We start from the raw sequence: 12,839 nt of genomic DNA on the forward strand, positions 1-12,839 counted from the left end.
CTTTTTCATCTGTAAATAAGAGAGTTGGGCCAGAGAAGCCCAGAGCCGGGCTTTAGAACTCGACTATAAGGACTCCTGCCCTCTTCGTGCGCACCGGAGGGCGCCTACCAGTTTGGGGACAAGAAAGGGAATACGTTTTGCAAATGAGGAAACAGTTCATATTTAAATGACTTGGCCGTGGTCACACGGGTCCGCTGCAGAACTTGATACAAACGCAGGCTGTGCATGTTTCACTATGCCCCGCCTCATCATTTCTCAATACTTTAAAATATGCCACCTCCCTCTGGCTTCTCTCAGGCTGGTGAAGTAAGCTGGATGGGTATTAATTGTTCCCATCATCTGCCTTAAGAAATAAAGCACCGAAAGGGCAAATGATGGTCTTGAATTTTTACCTGCAACGGCCGAGCTGACCTGGGACTGGAAAGTAGACCCCTAATGTGAAGCTGTCTTACAGAGTTAAGGAAAAAATAACCCCCGTATCTTGGCAGCTGAGGTGGAAGAATCCAGGTTTCTAAGTCTTACTGGACTCAAGAAGAAGAAAGGAGAGGGTGTCCACTACCTACTCCTCTGACATTTATTTGCTACTTCAGGCCCAGCACTGGAAGCTCAGGATGCTGTAACAGCATGCTTAGTCAATGTTTATCAGGATTTGTACTGTGAAAAGTTTCTATTTCAACATAAATTCTCATACCTATCTAGTTAGATCACAAATAAGTCTTTCCTTTTCTTGGAACTTGGAATCTAGTTTGTTCATATGGATTATTATATCAGTGAGAAAACACATCACACTGCCTTGTTTCGATTTTGATGGATAAAATACTTGTCAACTGTAAGGGCAGAAAGGTGCGATACCTTTCCTCACCCATTGAAAGAGTCAGGGCAAACACTCATATAACAATAGAGAGATTAACAAGAGAAAAGCATAACAAATTTACTTAATCAAAGTTTTATGTGATAAAGGAACCTTCAAAAATGAAGACCCAAGGACGGAGGAAAGACTATCCATTTTTATGCTTAGGTTGAGTGAAAAATGGACAACATCTAGAAATGTGATCGGACAAAAAGGGTATGATCTGGTAGTAATAGACTGAGGGGACAACCCAGCAAGGCCTGTCTGTTCAGATTTTTCTTGGCCTCTCTGTGTAGCAATCCTTCCTCCCAGATACAGGGCAGGACCCCTCTGGAATGAAAGTAGTAGGTCTTATGACCTACTATCAGATGAGGTAGGTTAGAAAATTTCTTTATGGCCATCTCTTACACAGAAAGGCTGGGGAAGGTTAGAGTAATATTTCTAGGTTTTATGGTTGGTTTGGGGGAGAGGGGTTCTAGTTTCTATGACCTGCCTTGGGGGAGAAAGAAGGGCAAGAGACAGGAGGGCAGGAGAAGGTCAGAGAGGGACTTTGCTTTTGAGGCTGCTTCTAAGGTCTTCTAATCTCTATTTTGTTCAAAGTACTCAGTATGCCAAAGTGTCATACTTTGGGGTATCATTTTCTGAGCCCCAACACAACCATTCCTTTTGTTATAAAATCTTGGAGTTAACAGTCCAATAAATCTTTGTAAAACTCTTTTTGACTCAATCAACCAACAAGCATTGGCAAAGAATATAAGATCATTACATTTATTGTCTTCTATTTCTTTCAACAGTTCCATAAACTGGCAATAATTCATAATATTTGCAAGTATGTACTGAGCAAATTTTTAAACAGCTTTATTGAAATTTAATATATGTACCATACAATACACCAAAGGATACAATTTGTGGTTTTCAGTATATTCACAGAGTTGTACAAATATCACCGTAATCAATTTTAGAGCATTTACCGCTCCAGAGAAACCAGTACCCATTGGTAGTCACTTGCCCTTTTTCCCCATCACCCCCACCCCCAGCTCTAGACATCTACTTTGTGTTTCTATAGATTTTCCTATTCTGGATATATTATTCATATGGAATTATGTAATATGTAGTCTTTTGTGACTGGCTGCTTTCACTTAGCATAATGTTTTCAAACTTTATCCATACTGTAGCATATATCAGTACTTTATTCCTTTTTACTGTTGAATAATATTTCATTGTAAGGGTATACCACATTTTATTTATCCATTCATCAATTGCTGCACATTTGGGTTGTTTCTGGCTATTATGAATAATGCTGCTATGAACATCTGTATACAAGTTTTCATGGGGATATATGTTTTCATTTGTTTTGTGTATATATGCCTAGGAGTGGAGTTGCTGGGTTGTATGGTAATTTGATGTTTACCCATTTGAGGCACTGCCAGACTATATTCCAAAGGGCTACATCATTTTACATTTCTACCAGCAATAAAAGGGTTCCAATTTTTCCACATCCTTTTCAATACTTGTTATAATCTGTCTTCTTAATTATAGCCACCCTAGTGAATATGAAGGTATTGTCTTGTTTTGATTTTGATGCATTTCCCTAATGGCTAATGATGTTGAACATCTTTTCATATGCTTATAGGTCATTTGCATATCTTTGAAGAAATGTCTATTCAGATCATTTGGCTTTTTTTTTTTTTTTGAGACAGAGTCTCACTCTGTTGCCAGGGCTAGAGTGCCATGGCATCAACTTAGCTCACAGCAACCTCAAACTCCTGGGCTCAAGCAATTCTCCTGCCTCAGCCTCCCGAGTAGCTGGGACTACAGGCATGCACCACCATGCCTGGCTAATTTTTTGTGTATATTTTTAGTTGTCCAGCTAATTTCTTTCTATTTTTTTTAGTAGAGATGGGATCTTGCTCTTGCTCAGGGTGGTCTCGAACTCTTGACCTCAAGCTATCCTCCCACCTCAGCCTCCCAGAGTGCTAGGATTACAGGCGTGAGCCACCGAGCCCGGCTGGCATTTTTAATTGAGTTATTTGGCTTTTAATTATTGCTTGTAAGAGTTCTTTTCATATTCTAGATACAAGCTGCTTATTAGCTATATGATTTGCAAATATTTTCTCATTCTGTGGGTTGTCTTTTCACATGCTTGATGTCATTGTTTGAAGCACAGAAGTTTTTAATTGATGAAGTCCAATTTCTCTGCTTTTTCTTTGGTTGCTTGTGCTTTAGGTGTCATATCTAAGAAACTGTTACATAATACAAGTTCATGAAGATTTATGTTTATGTTTTCTCCTAAGAGTTTAGCTGTTACATTTAGCTCTTTGATCCATTTTGAGTTAATTTTTGTGCGTGGTGTGATGTAGGGGTCCACCTTCATTCCTTTGCATCTGGATATCCAATTGTCCCAGCAACAATTGTTGAAAAGACTATCCTTTCCCCCATTGAATTGTCTTGGCACCCTTGTTAAAAATCAATTGACCATAAATGTATGAGTTTATTTCTGGACTTTCAATTCTATTCCATTAATCTATATGTCTATCTTTATGCCAGTACAACACTAACTTGATTACTATACCTTTGTAATAAATTTTGAGATTAGGATGTGTAAGTTCTCCAATTTTGTTCTTTTTCAAGATTATTTGGCTATTCTGGGTCCCTTACATTTCCATATGAATTTTAGGATCAGCTTGTCAATTTCTGCCCAAAAAAGCTGGCTGGAATTTTGATAGATATTACAGTGAATCTATAGATCAATTTGGAGAGTATTTCCATGTTAATTATACTGAGCCTTCGAATTCAGGAATATGAGCTGTCTTTCCATTTATTTAGGTCTTCTTTAATTTCTTTCAACAATATTTTGCAATTTTTAGGATATAAGCTTTGCATTTCTTTTGTTAAAGTTATTTTTAAGATTTTCAAATTATTTTTCATGTCATATTAGGTTCCTATGCTGCTTTTACAAATTACAATGAACTTGATGACTTAAAACAACAGAAATTCATTCTGTCACCATTCTGGAGGCCAGAAGTCCAAAATCAGTTTCACTGGTCTGAAATCAAGATGTCAGCAGGGCCACACTCCATCTGGAGGTTCTAGGGGAGAATTTGTTCCTTGCCTCTTCCAAGCTGGTGGCTGTCTGCATTCCTTGACTTGTGGCCATGTCACTCCAATCTCTGCCTCCTTGGTCAAATTGCCTCCTCTTCTGTATTGTCAAATCTTCTCTGCCTCTTTTTTATGAGGAGGCTTGTGGTTGGATTTAGGGCCCACCTGGATAATCCAGAATAATCTCCCACCTTAAACGCCTTATTTAATCACATCTACAAAGACCCCCCCCCCCTTTTTAAAATAAGGTAACAGTTACAGGTTCTAAGGATTAGAATCTGGTATCTTTAGATGGCCTTATTCAGCCTACTACAAATCCTATTGTAAATGGAATTGTGTTTTAATTTCATATTTTGACTGTTCATTGCTGATATATCAAAATCCAATTGATTTTTGTATATTGCATTTTGTACTACGCAACCTTACTGAACTCGTTTATTAATTCTAATCATGTTTTAGTGGATTCATTAGAATTTTCTATATATAAGATCATGTCATTTTACAAATATAGTTTTACTTCTTCCTTCCCAATCTGGATGCCTTTCATTTCATTGTCTTGCCTAATTATCCTGACTCCAATACCATGTTGAATAGAAGTGGCAAAAGTGAACAACCTGATTTCCTATTCCTGATCTTAGGGGGAAAGCATTAAGTCTTAGACCATTAAATATTATGTTAGCTGTGCGGTTTCAACAAATGCCCTTTATCAGGCTGAAGAAGTTTCCTTCTGTTCCTAGTTTGCTGAATGTTTTTATCCTGAAAGAGTGTTGGATTTTGTCAAATGCTTTTTCTGTGTCAGTTGAAATAATCATGTGACTTTTATTCTTGATTCTGTTGATATAGTATTTTACATTAATTGATTTTCATATCAGCCTTGCATTCTTGGGATAAGTCCTAGTGTAATCCTTTTTATATGTTGTGGATATAGTGTTATATTTGTTGAGGATCTTTGCATCTATATTTATAAGAAATATTGCTCTTTATTTTTCTTTTCTTATGATACTTTTGTCTAGTTTGTTATCAGGATAATATTGGCCTCATAAAATGAGTTGGGAAGTGCTGAAAAATTTTTAATAACTATATCCATGAATTTTTCATACAATCTGTTTCAGAAAACTGAACACAAATATTTTAAATATGTGTCATGTGGAAGAATAAAGCAATAAGGGACACATAAGTCTCTTGTGATTCTTTTTAGACAGGGTCTCCCTCTGTCACCCAGGGTGGAGTACAGTGGCATAATCACAGCTCACGGCAGCCTCCAACTCCTGGGCCCAAGTGATCCTCCTGCCTCAGCTTCCCAAGTAGCTAGGACTGCAGGCATGTGCCACCATGCCCAAATAATTTTTAAAAAATTTTTCATGGAGACGGAGTCTCTACGTTGCCAGGGCTGGTCCCAAACTCCTGGCCTTAAGTGATCATCCCACCTCGACCTCCCAAAGTGCTGGGATTACAGGCATGTGCCACAAGTCAAACTTTTAACCTGACATAGCTGGAGAGCCATTCATTTTGATTTTGAGGGGAGCAACAAATTGACAACATTTCTTAAATTTAGAAGTCACTTGAGACAAAAAAAAGTGAAAAGTGTTAATTGGGCAGTGTCTCTTATATTGTATGACTCATTTAAAACTAAAGAAAGTTACTTGCAATTTCTGAAATTTTTGAAACATCTGAAGTTTGATATTGTTAGAAATGCTTCAATTCTATTGGGAACTGTTTGGTGGCTTAAATAAATTTCTTTTTTAATACAAAAATCTTTTTTTTTAGCTTTTTTCTCATAACTTTCTGACAAAATTTCCATAACTGAAGTAATAGATTCTTTTACCATACCTAAAAATAGTTTTCTTTTTTGTGTAAGAATCTAAACCATTTTATAGCTGAATAAAGTTACAAGCTCAGATTCTGTTAAAAAAGTTCTTTTTAAATTTTGGACATTTAATTTTGATTTCAAGAGACTAATTTTATTAATTCCTCTTGACTATTAAGTGGAAACTTCTTGTCAAGTTCACTATGCATTTGTTGAAAATGTCTCTGAATATTGTCCATTTTATTATCTTAAAATTTTCTTATACAACAAACAACTCCTTTATTTTTTCCATTTTGCTTTGCTGCTGCAAGTAGCTATTGCCAGGTGCAGTGGCTCATGCCTATAATCCTAGCACCTTGGGAGGCCGAGGTGGGAAGATCATTTGAGGTCAGGAGTTCGAGACCAGCCTGAGCAAAACTGAGACACCACCCCACCCCACCCCCCCAACCCCCCCACCCCCGACCTGTCTCTACTAAAAATAGAAAAATATTAGCTGGGCAACTAAAAATAGAAAGAAAAAATTAGCCGAGTGTGATGGTGCACACCTGTAGTCCCGGCTACTCAGGAGGCTGAGGCAGGAGAATCGCTTGAGCCCAGGGTTTTGAGGTTGCTGTGAACTAGGCTGATGCCATGGCACTCTAGCACTCTAGCCCAGGCAACAGAGTGAGACTGTATCTCAAAACAAAAAAAAAAAAGCAAAAAAACATAGCTATTGCCATCCATGGTGAATTTTATAATGTATTTTTCCCTTTACTACTCTTGTGGTAGTACTAAAAATTCTGAATCTCCATGGAATTCTGCATCCCACCAATTTTGATAAGTTGTATTTTCATTCATTTAGTCCAAAATATTTTTTAACTTGTTTTGAGACTTATTCTCTAACCCATGTGTTATTTAAAAGTGTGTTGTTTGATCTCCAAATATTTTGAGATTTTCCAGTTATCTTTTTGTTATTCATTCCTAGTTTAATTCCACTGTGGTCTGACAACATACTTTGTGTGATGCCTGTTCTTTTAAATTTGTCCAGGTGTGTTTTATGGACCAGAATGTGGTCTATCTTGATGAATGTTCCATGTGAGTTTGAGTAGAATGTGTACTCTGCTGTCATTGAATGAAGTATTCCACAGATGTCAATTAGATCAATCAATTAGGTTGATGGCTGTTCAGTTCAACTGTATTCTTGCTGATTTTCTGCCTGCTGGATCTGTCATTTACTGACATTGGGGTGTTGAAAGTCTTTAACTATAACAGTGAATTCATCTATTTCTCCTTGCAGTTCTATCAGTTTTTGCCTCACGTATTTTGACTCTCTCTTGTTGGGTGAACACACATTAAAGATTGTTATATATTCTTGGAAAATTGACCCTGTTATCATTATGTAATGCCCCTCTTTATTCCTGATAATTTTCCTTGCTCTGAAATTTTCTTTGTCTAAAATTAATACAGCTACAACAGTTGATATTTCTTTTGGTCAGTGTTAGCCAGGTATATCTTTCTTTATCCTTTTACTTCTAATATATCTGTCTTTATATTTAAAGTGAGTTTCTTGTAGATAGTATATAGTAGGGTTTTGTTTTTTTATCCATTCTGACAATCTGTCTTTTAGTTCATGTACAGGTAGTCCTCAGGTTACCGATGACCCGACTTACGGCTTTCTGTACATACAAACAGGCTCCCAAGGCTACCCATAAAGATAATTTATGGTGAAATAATTAAATTAATAATTTGGGAACTAGTTTCTTTCATGCATATAAACAAAATCTCATGGCGTAAGCGGTTCATTGGCACAACATCTTTAGGCTAGTGGCTAGTCTCATTGTTTATACGGTCACTTACACACAGCATCACTTTTTTCTTAACTTTTTTATTTGATTTTGTAAGTCTGTGTTTACGCTTATGACCATGCCTCCAAAGCAAAAGTCCACTGCAAGTCCAGGTGAGCCTGCAGTGAAGAGAAAGGTGATTACAATGGAAACAAAAGTAGAAATAATAAAGCATTCAGAGAAAGGCCAGACACAATCACTCGTTGGGAAAGCATTAGGCTTCCATCACTCAACTATCAGAACAATTATGAAGGGTAAAGTGAGAATAATGGAACATGTGAAAGGCAGTGCTCCAGTGAAAGCTTCAGTTATTACTAAGCAGCATAGTGGATTAATTATTGAAATAGAAAGATTATTATTGATTTGGTTAGAAGATCAAAATAAGCTTAATATTCCTATTAGCCTAGCACTGGTGCAACATTAGGGGAATGTTAACCTTGAATATTCTTTTTTGAAGTTTCTCCTGTCTCCTATCTAAATTGTTTGCATAAGTTTGTTTTTATGGTCTGTTTGTTTGAATTCAAAGAAAGAGGGCAATAGTTTCTGTAACTTATTATTACAGAATGGGGTATTATTATTACCACATATGAGCCATTATAGTACTGTTGCTACTATTATTATTATTACCATATATGCACTGTTCATCAAGTATCCGAGTTACATACAAATCCGACCTAAAGACTTTCTCAGGAACGTATCTCGTCTGTAACCCAGGGACCTCCTGTATTTAGATCATTTCACATTTAAAGTGATATGTTTGAATTATATCTACCATGTCTCTGTTTTGTATTCACTGTGCTTATTCTTTGTGTTTGTTTTTTGTGACAGGGTCTCACTCTGTCACCCAGGTTGGAGTGCAGTGGTGTCATCATAGCTCATTGCAACCTCAAACTCCTGGTCTCAAGCAATCCTACTGCCTCAGCCTCCTACAGGCACTCGCCACCATGCCCAGCTAATTTTTCTATTTTTCTCGCTCTTGCTCAGGCTGGTCTCCAACTCCTGACTCAAGCAATCCTCCTGCCTCAGCCTCCCAGAGCATTAAGATTACAGGTGTGAGCCATCATGCCCAGCCCATTCTTTGTTAAAAAATGTTCCCTCTCTTTCTGCTTTCTCTGGTTTTAATTGAGCATTTTATATGATTCCATTTTTCTCTTCACTCTTAGCAAATCTAAAGGAAAATTGTTTCTCTACTCACAGCATTTCTGACACCAAATATGTGGGTTTTCCACACTAGGCAATTTCTAATTCTCTTCAGATACCAACCAAGTATGCTACAATTTAATCCAATTCTGACACTATCTGGAGTTAGCACAAATTCCACTGGTGAAGGGCTGAGTCCCACAAAACTGCCCCCAAAGTTCAGACATCAGGTGCAAGTAATGGACCCCAGGTTACCCACATTTCTGTCTGACTTGGCTACAAATTCAGGGTTCTCCTCACCCCCTCCTCAGGTTCAATAATTTGTTATAATGGCTCACAGAACTCAAGGAAACATTTTACTTACTTTCATCAGTTTATTATAAAGGATGTCGTAAAGGATACAAATGAATACCTGAAGAGGTACATAGGGCAAGGTCTGAGTACAGGAGCTTCTGTCCCCATGTAGTTGGGGTGCATGATCCTCCAGCACAAGGATGTGTTCACCAACCTTGAAGCTTTCTGAACCCATCATTTAAAGTTTTTATGGAGATCCCATTACGCAGGCATAATTGATTAAATCCTTGCCCCTTGTGATTAATTTTCTCAATCTTCAGCCCCTCTTCCCTCTCTGGAAGTCGGGGTTGAGGGGCTGAAACTTCCAATCTGTTTTAGTCCATTCCTGCTGCTATAACAAAAATACCATAGACTGAGTAATTTTAAATAATATAAATTTATTTCTCAAGTTCTGGAGGCTAGAAAATCCAAGATCAAGGTGTTGGCAGATTTGGTGTCTGGTAAGGGCTTGCTCTCTGCTTCCAACAAGGTGCCTTGTTGCTGCATCTTCTAAAGGTAAAAAACGCTGTGTCTTCACATGGTGGAAGAACAGAAGGGCAAAAGGGATGAACTCTCTCCCTGGGGCCCTTTTATAAGGGCCCTAATCCTATCCACAAGCAGTAGACCTCATGGCCTAATCACCTCCCAAGTGCCCCAGTTCTTTTTTTTTTTCTTTTCCTTTTTTTTCTTTTGAGACAGCTTCTTATTGTCTTGCTGTCACCCAGTCTCAAGTGCAGTGGCACAATCATAGCTCACTGCAGCCTGGAGCTCCTGGCCTCAAGCAATCCTCCCCTCTCAGCCTCCCAAGTAGCTGGAACTACAGGCACACACTACCACACCTGGCTAACTTATTTTTTATTTTTTGTAGAATCAGGGTCTCGCTATATTGCCCAGGCTAGTCTTGATCTTCTAGCCTTAAGGGATCCTCCAGCCTCAGCCTCCCAAAGGGCTAGAATTACAAGCGTGAGCCACTGCACCCAGCCCCCAGCTCTTAATCCCTTAATCCTTTAATCCTTAGAGGTTAAATTCCAACATATGGATTTTGGAGGGACACATACATTCAGACCGTAGCACAACCCTCTAATCACATGGTTGGTTCCTCTGGCAACCAGCCGCCATCCTCCAAGAGTCACTTTATTAGCATACGATCAGGTATGGTTCAAAAGGGCTTACACTGTGAATAACAAAAGACACTCCCATCACCTCTATCACTCAGAAAAGTCCCAAGGTCCCAAAAGCTCTGTGCCAGGAACCAAGAAAAAACCAAACACTAATTTATTGTAGTACATTAGGAGCTCTGTGTCAGAAACCAGGGATGAAGACCAAAATTATATTTCTTATTATATCACTATATCACAATATCAATTATACTTCCCTTAAGAGATAAATCTAATCCCTGAGAAGTAAACAGGAGCCAGAAAAAATAAGAGGGTTACCAAGACAGGGCCTCTGGCAGAGGGATTTAGGGCTGTTACCAGACTGCGGCACAGGGTGGGGCCCAAGTCTTAGGAACAAGATAGAAGCTGCATTTCTAAAACTAGGGCACAGCAGCAAGGACAACCTGATGCTGGGACTCCAAGTGTGGGCCAGAGCCTGTCCTATCCCTCTTCCTGGGGCCTGATCTGGGGCCAGGGACTGGGGCAGCACTGGCCCTGCAGGTGCGATGGGGCTGGGGGAGAGTGAGGATCTGGGGCTGGGAGCTGGGCCACTGCTCCTCTTCCTCCCCAGGGCCCCCAGCACTGCCCAGAGAGGGGAGGCCTTGCTAAGGCTCACCAGTATCCCTACTCCCTGCACTTCCCTTTCTCACCCTTCACTCTCTTGATTTTGAGCCCTCCTCCCACCCTTGGTCCTCCGCATGCAAACTCCCTGTTTTCAAGACAAGATGGTTCTGTATCTTAGGAACCTATTGACCGAGCTCTGAGCTCTGTCAGGATCCATAATAATTGCCTTCTATTTTTCTTTCTTTTTTTCCATCCTGCCTTATTCACTTTGATTGGCCGGGGAATAGGGTGAGTCTCTGAGAAGTGGTAAAAACTAGAGGAATGAGTATTGGCTCAGTGTGGGGTCTGCAGCGGGGAGGAGGAAGCCCACGGGAGCAGCACAGAGCAGCTCAGAGCAGAGAGTGGGGTATTTCAGGTGCTTCTGGTCTCCTGCTTTCACACCAGGAATCCAGCCATCCAGGCCGCACCAGCTGTCAGCCCAAGGGCTGCATCAGAGTCATCAACTATATTAGGATCTTAGTCAGAACTTTTGATTGACTTTTGGCTAGAGGCCACTTTAGAACTTTCACAACAAAGGACAGGTACAAATGTGACCTTCAGGAAAAGCTACAGAGTTTAAAACAGAAAAGCAACCAGATCAATTTCTGAGTATAAAAAATGCCACATTTCAGAACTGGCTTTGCAAAAATAATTATTAGGCACCATTATGTCAACATTACTGTTGTGGGAAAAAAAAGTCTTTTTCACCAGCAGAGACAGGTAATAACCTCTCTGCCATATTAGCCTAATTTCCCATGACCTGAGAGCCCATCATATACCTTCTGTCACTCCTGCCCCCAGACAGAGCCTCTCTGTCCAAGTGACACCCTCTCCCAAGAGGAGGGATGTCCAGGGATAAAGAAAGGCTAAGGTAGAAAGGAGGTATTCGTCGACACCCTCCTACTTAACTTTCCTTGGCCATTTTGATCATTTTTTAAAATTCATTTTGATTCATTTTCGAGGGCTGATTACAGTTTAGTCTCTAAAGATGCTGGTAATCATCCAAATACAAGTCACTTGAAAAAGGACCCCTGGAATCATCCATGACTTGAGAAGCCTCCAAAAACTATAAGCATTTCATTTTTGTGCATCCCAATTAAAAAAATCCCAAGGTGTATTTTATACACATACATAAAAGTTTCCAAATGGATACACCCCACCTGTTAACCTTTGGGGTTACCTTTGGGGATGGGATTGCAAATAGTGGAAGGGGCTTCTTCACTTCTTTTGCCTTATAGAAGATTTGTTGCTTGAATTTTTAAAGTAATGAGCATTACTTTTATGATGGGGAGAAAGGAAAGAAGAAAGGAAGGAGAAAGCAAGTTGGAAGAGAGAAGGAAAGACAAAGAGAGAAAGAAAGAAAGCTACCTCCACCCTCCTCCACCCTCTCCCTGAATAAGGTCCAGGGAATCTCATCTATGTCCCTTATCCTGCAGGAGCCGCTGGAACCCTCACAGGCACAGAGGGCAGCAGCTGTTCACCCTCTTTGGTGCATTATTCATCCTGTATTTATTTTATTTAGATTTGTCAGAGTCAAAAGAGCTCAAAATAAAAATACACATAACTTTTGGCCATTTTAAATATCAAAACATTGAACGATATTTAGGGAGACTAGAGGCAAGAGGGAGGCCACAGGGAAAACATAAAGCAACAACGTGGATAAGAAAGAAACAGCAGTTTCGAGTAAAAAGCAACAAATACCAGTCTGCTGAAAAAACCCGTCTGCTCCTCCTTGTTTGAGTTTATGACAACCTTGTTCTCCAGACGTCTGGCCAGAAAATTAGACACAGAAGCTATTGTCCCCTGGATTCTCCTATTGCCTCAGAATGCTCACAGCATTGGCCGGCAGCTGTGGACGTGGTTCCTCAAAACCCACAGCCAAGCTCACCTTCCCCAGAACCCCTTCCTCTCTGCCTGCCCTCTGGTGACAGCGATTCTGTGTTCCCGTGTTCCGTGCTCAAGTTTTCAGTTATTTTGCACGTGTTAACTGTTGTCACTCTGGACTTGGTTATCATGTTGGTGGTGTG

The sequence above is a fragment of the Lemur catta genome, chromosome 1, assembly GCF_020740605.2.
Source record: "Lemur catta isolate mLemCat1 chromosome 1, mLemCat1.pri, whole genome shotgun sequence".
In the NCBI taxonomy this organism is placed as follows: domain Eukaryota; kingdom Metazoa; phylum Chordata; class Mammalia; order Primates; family Lemuridae; genus Lemur; species Lemur catta.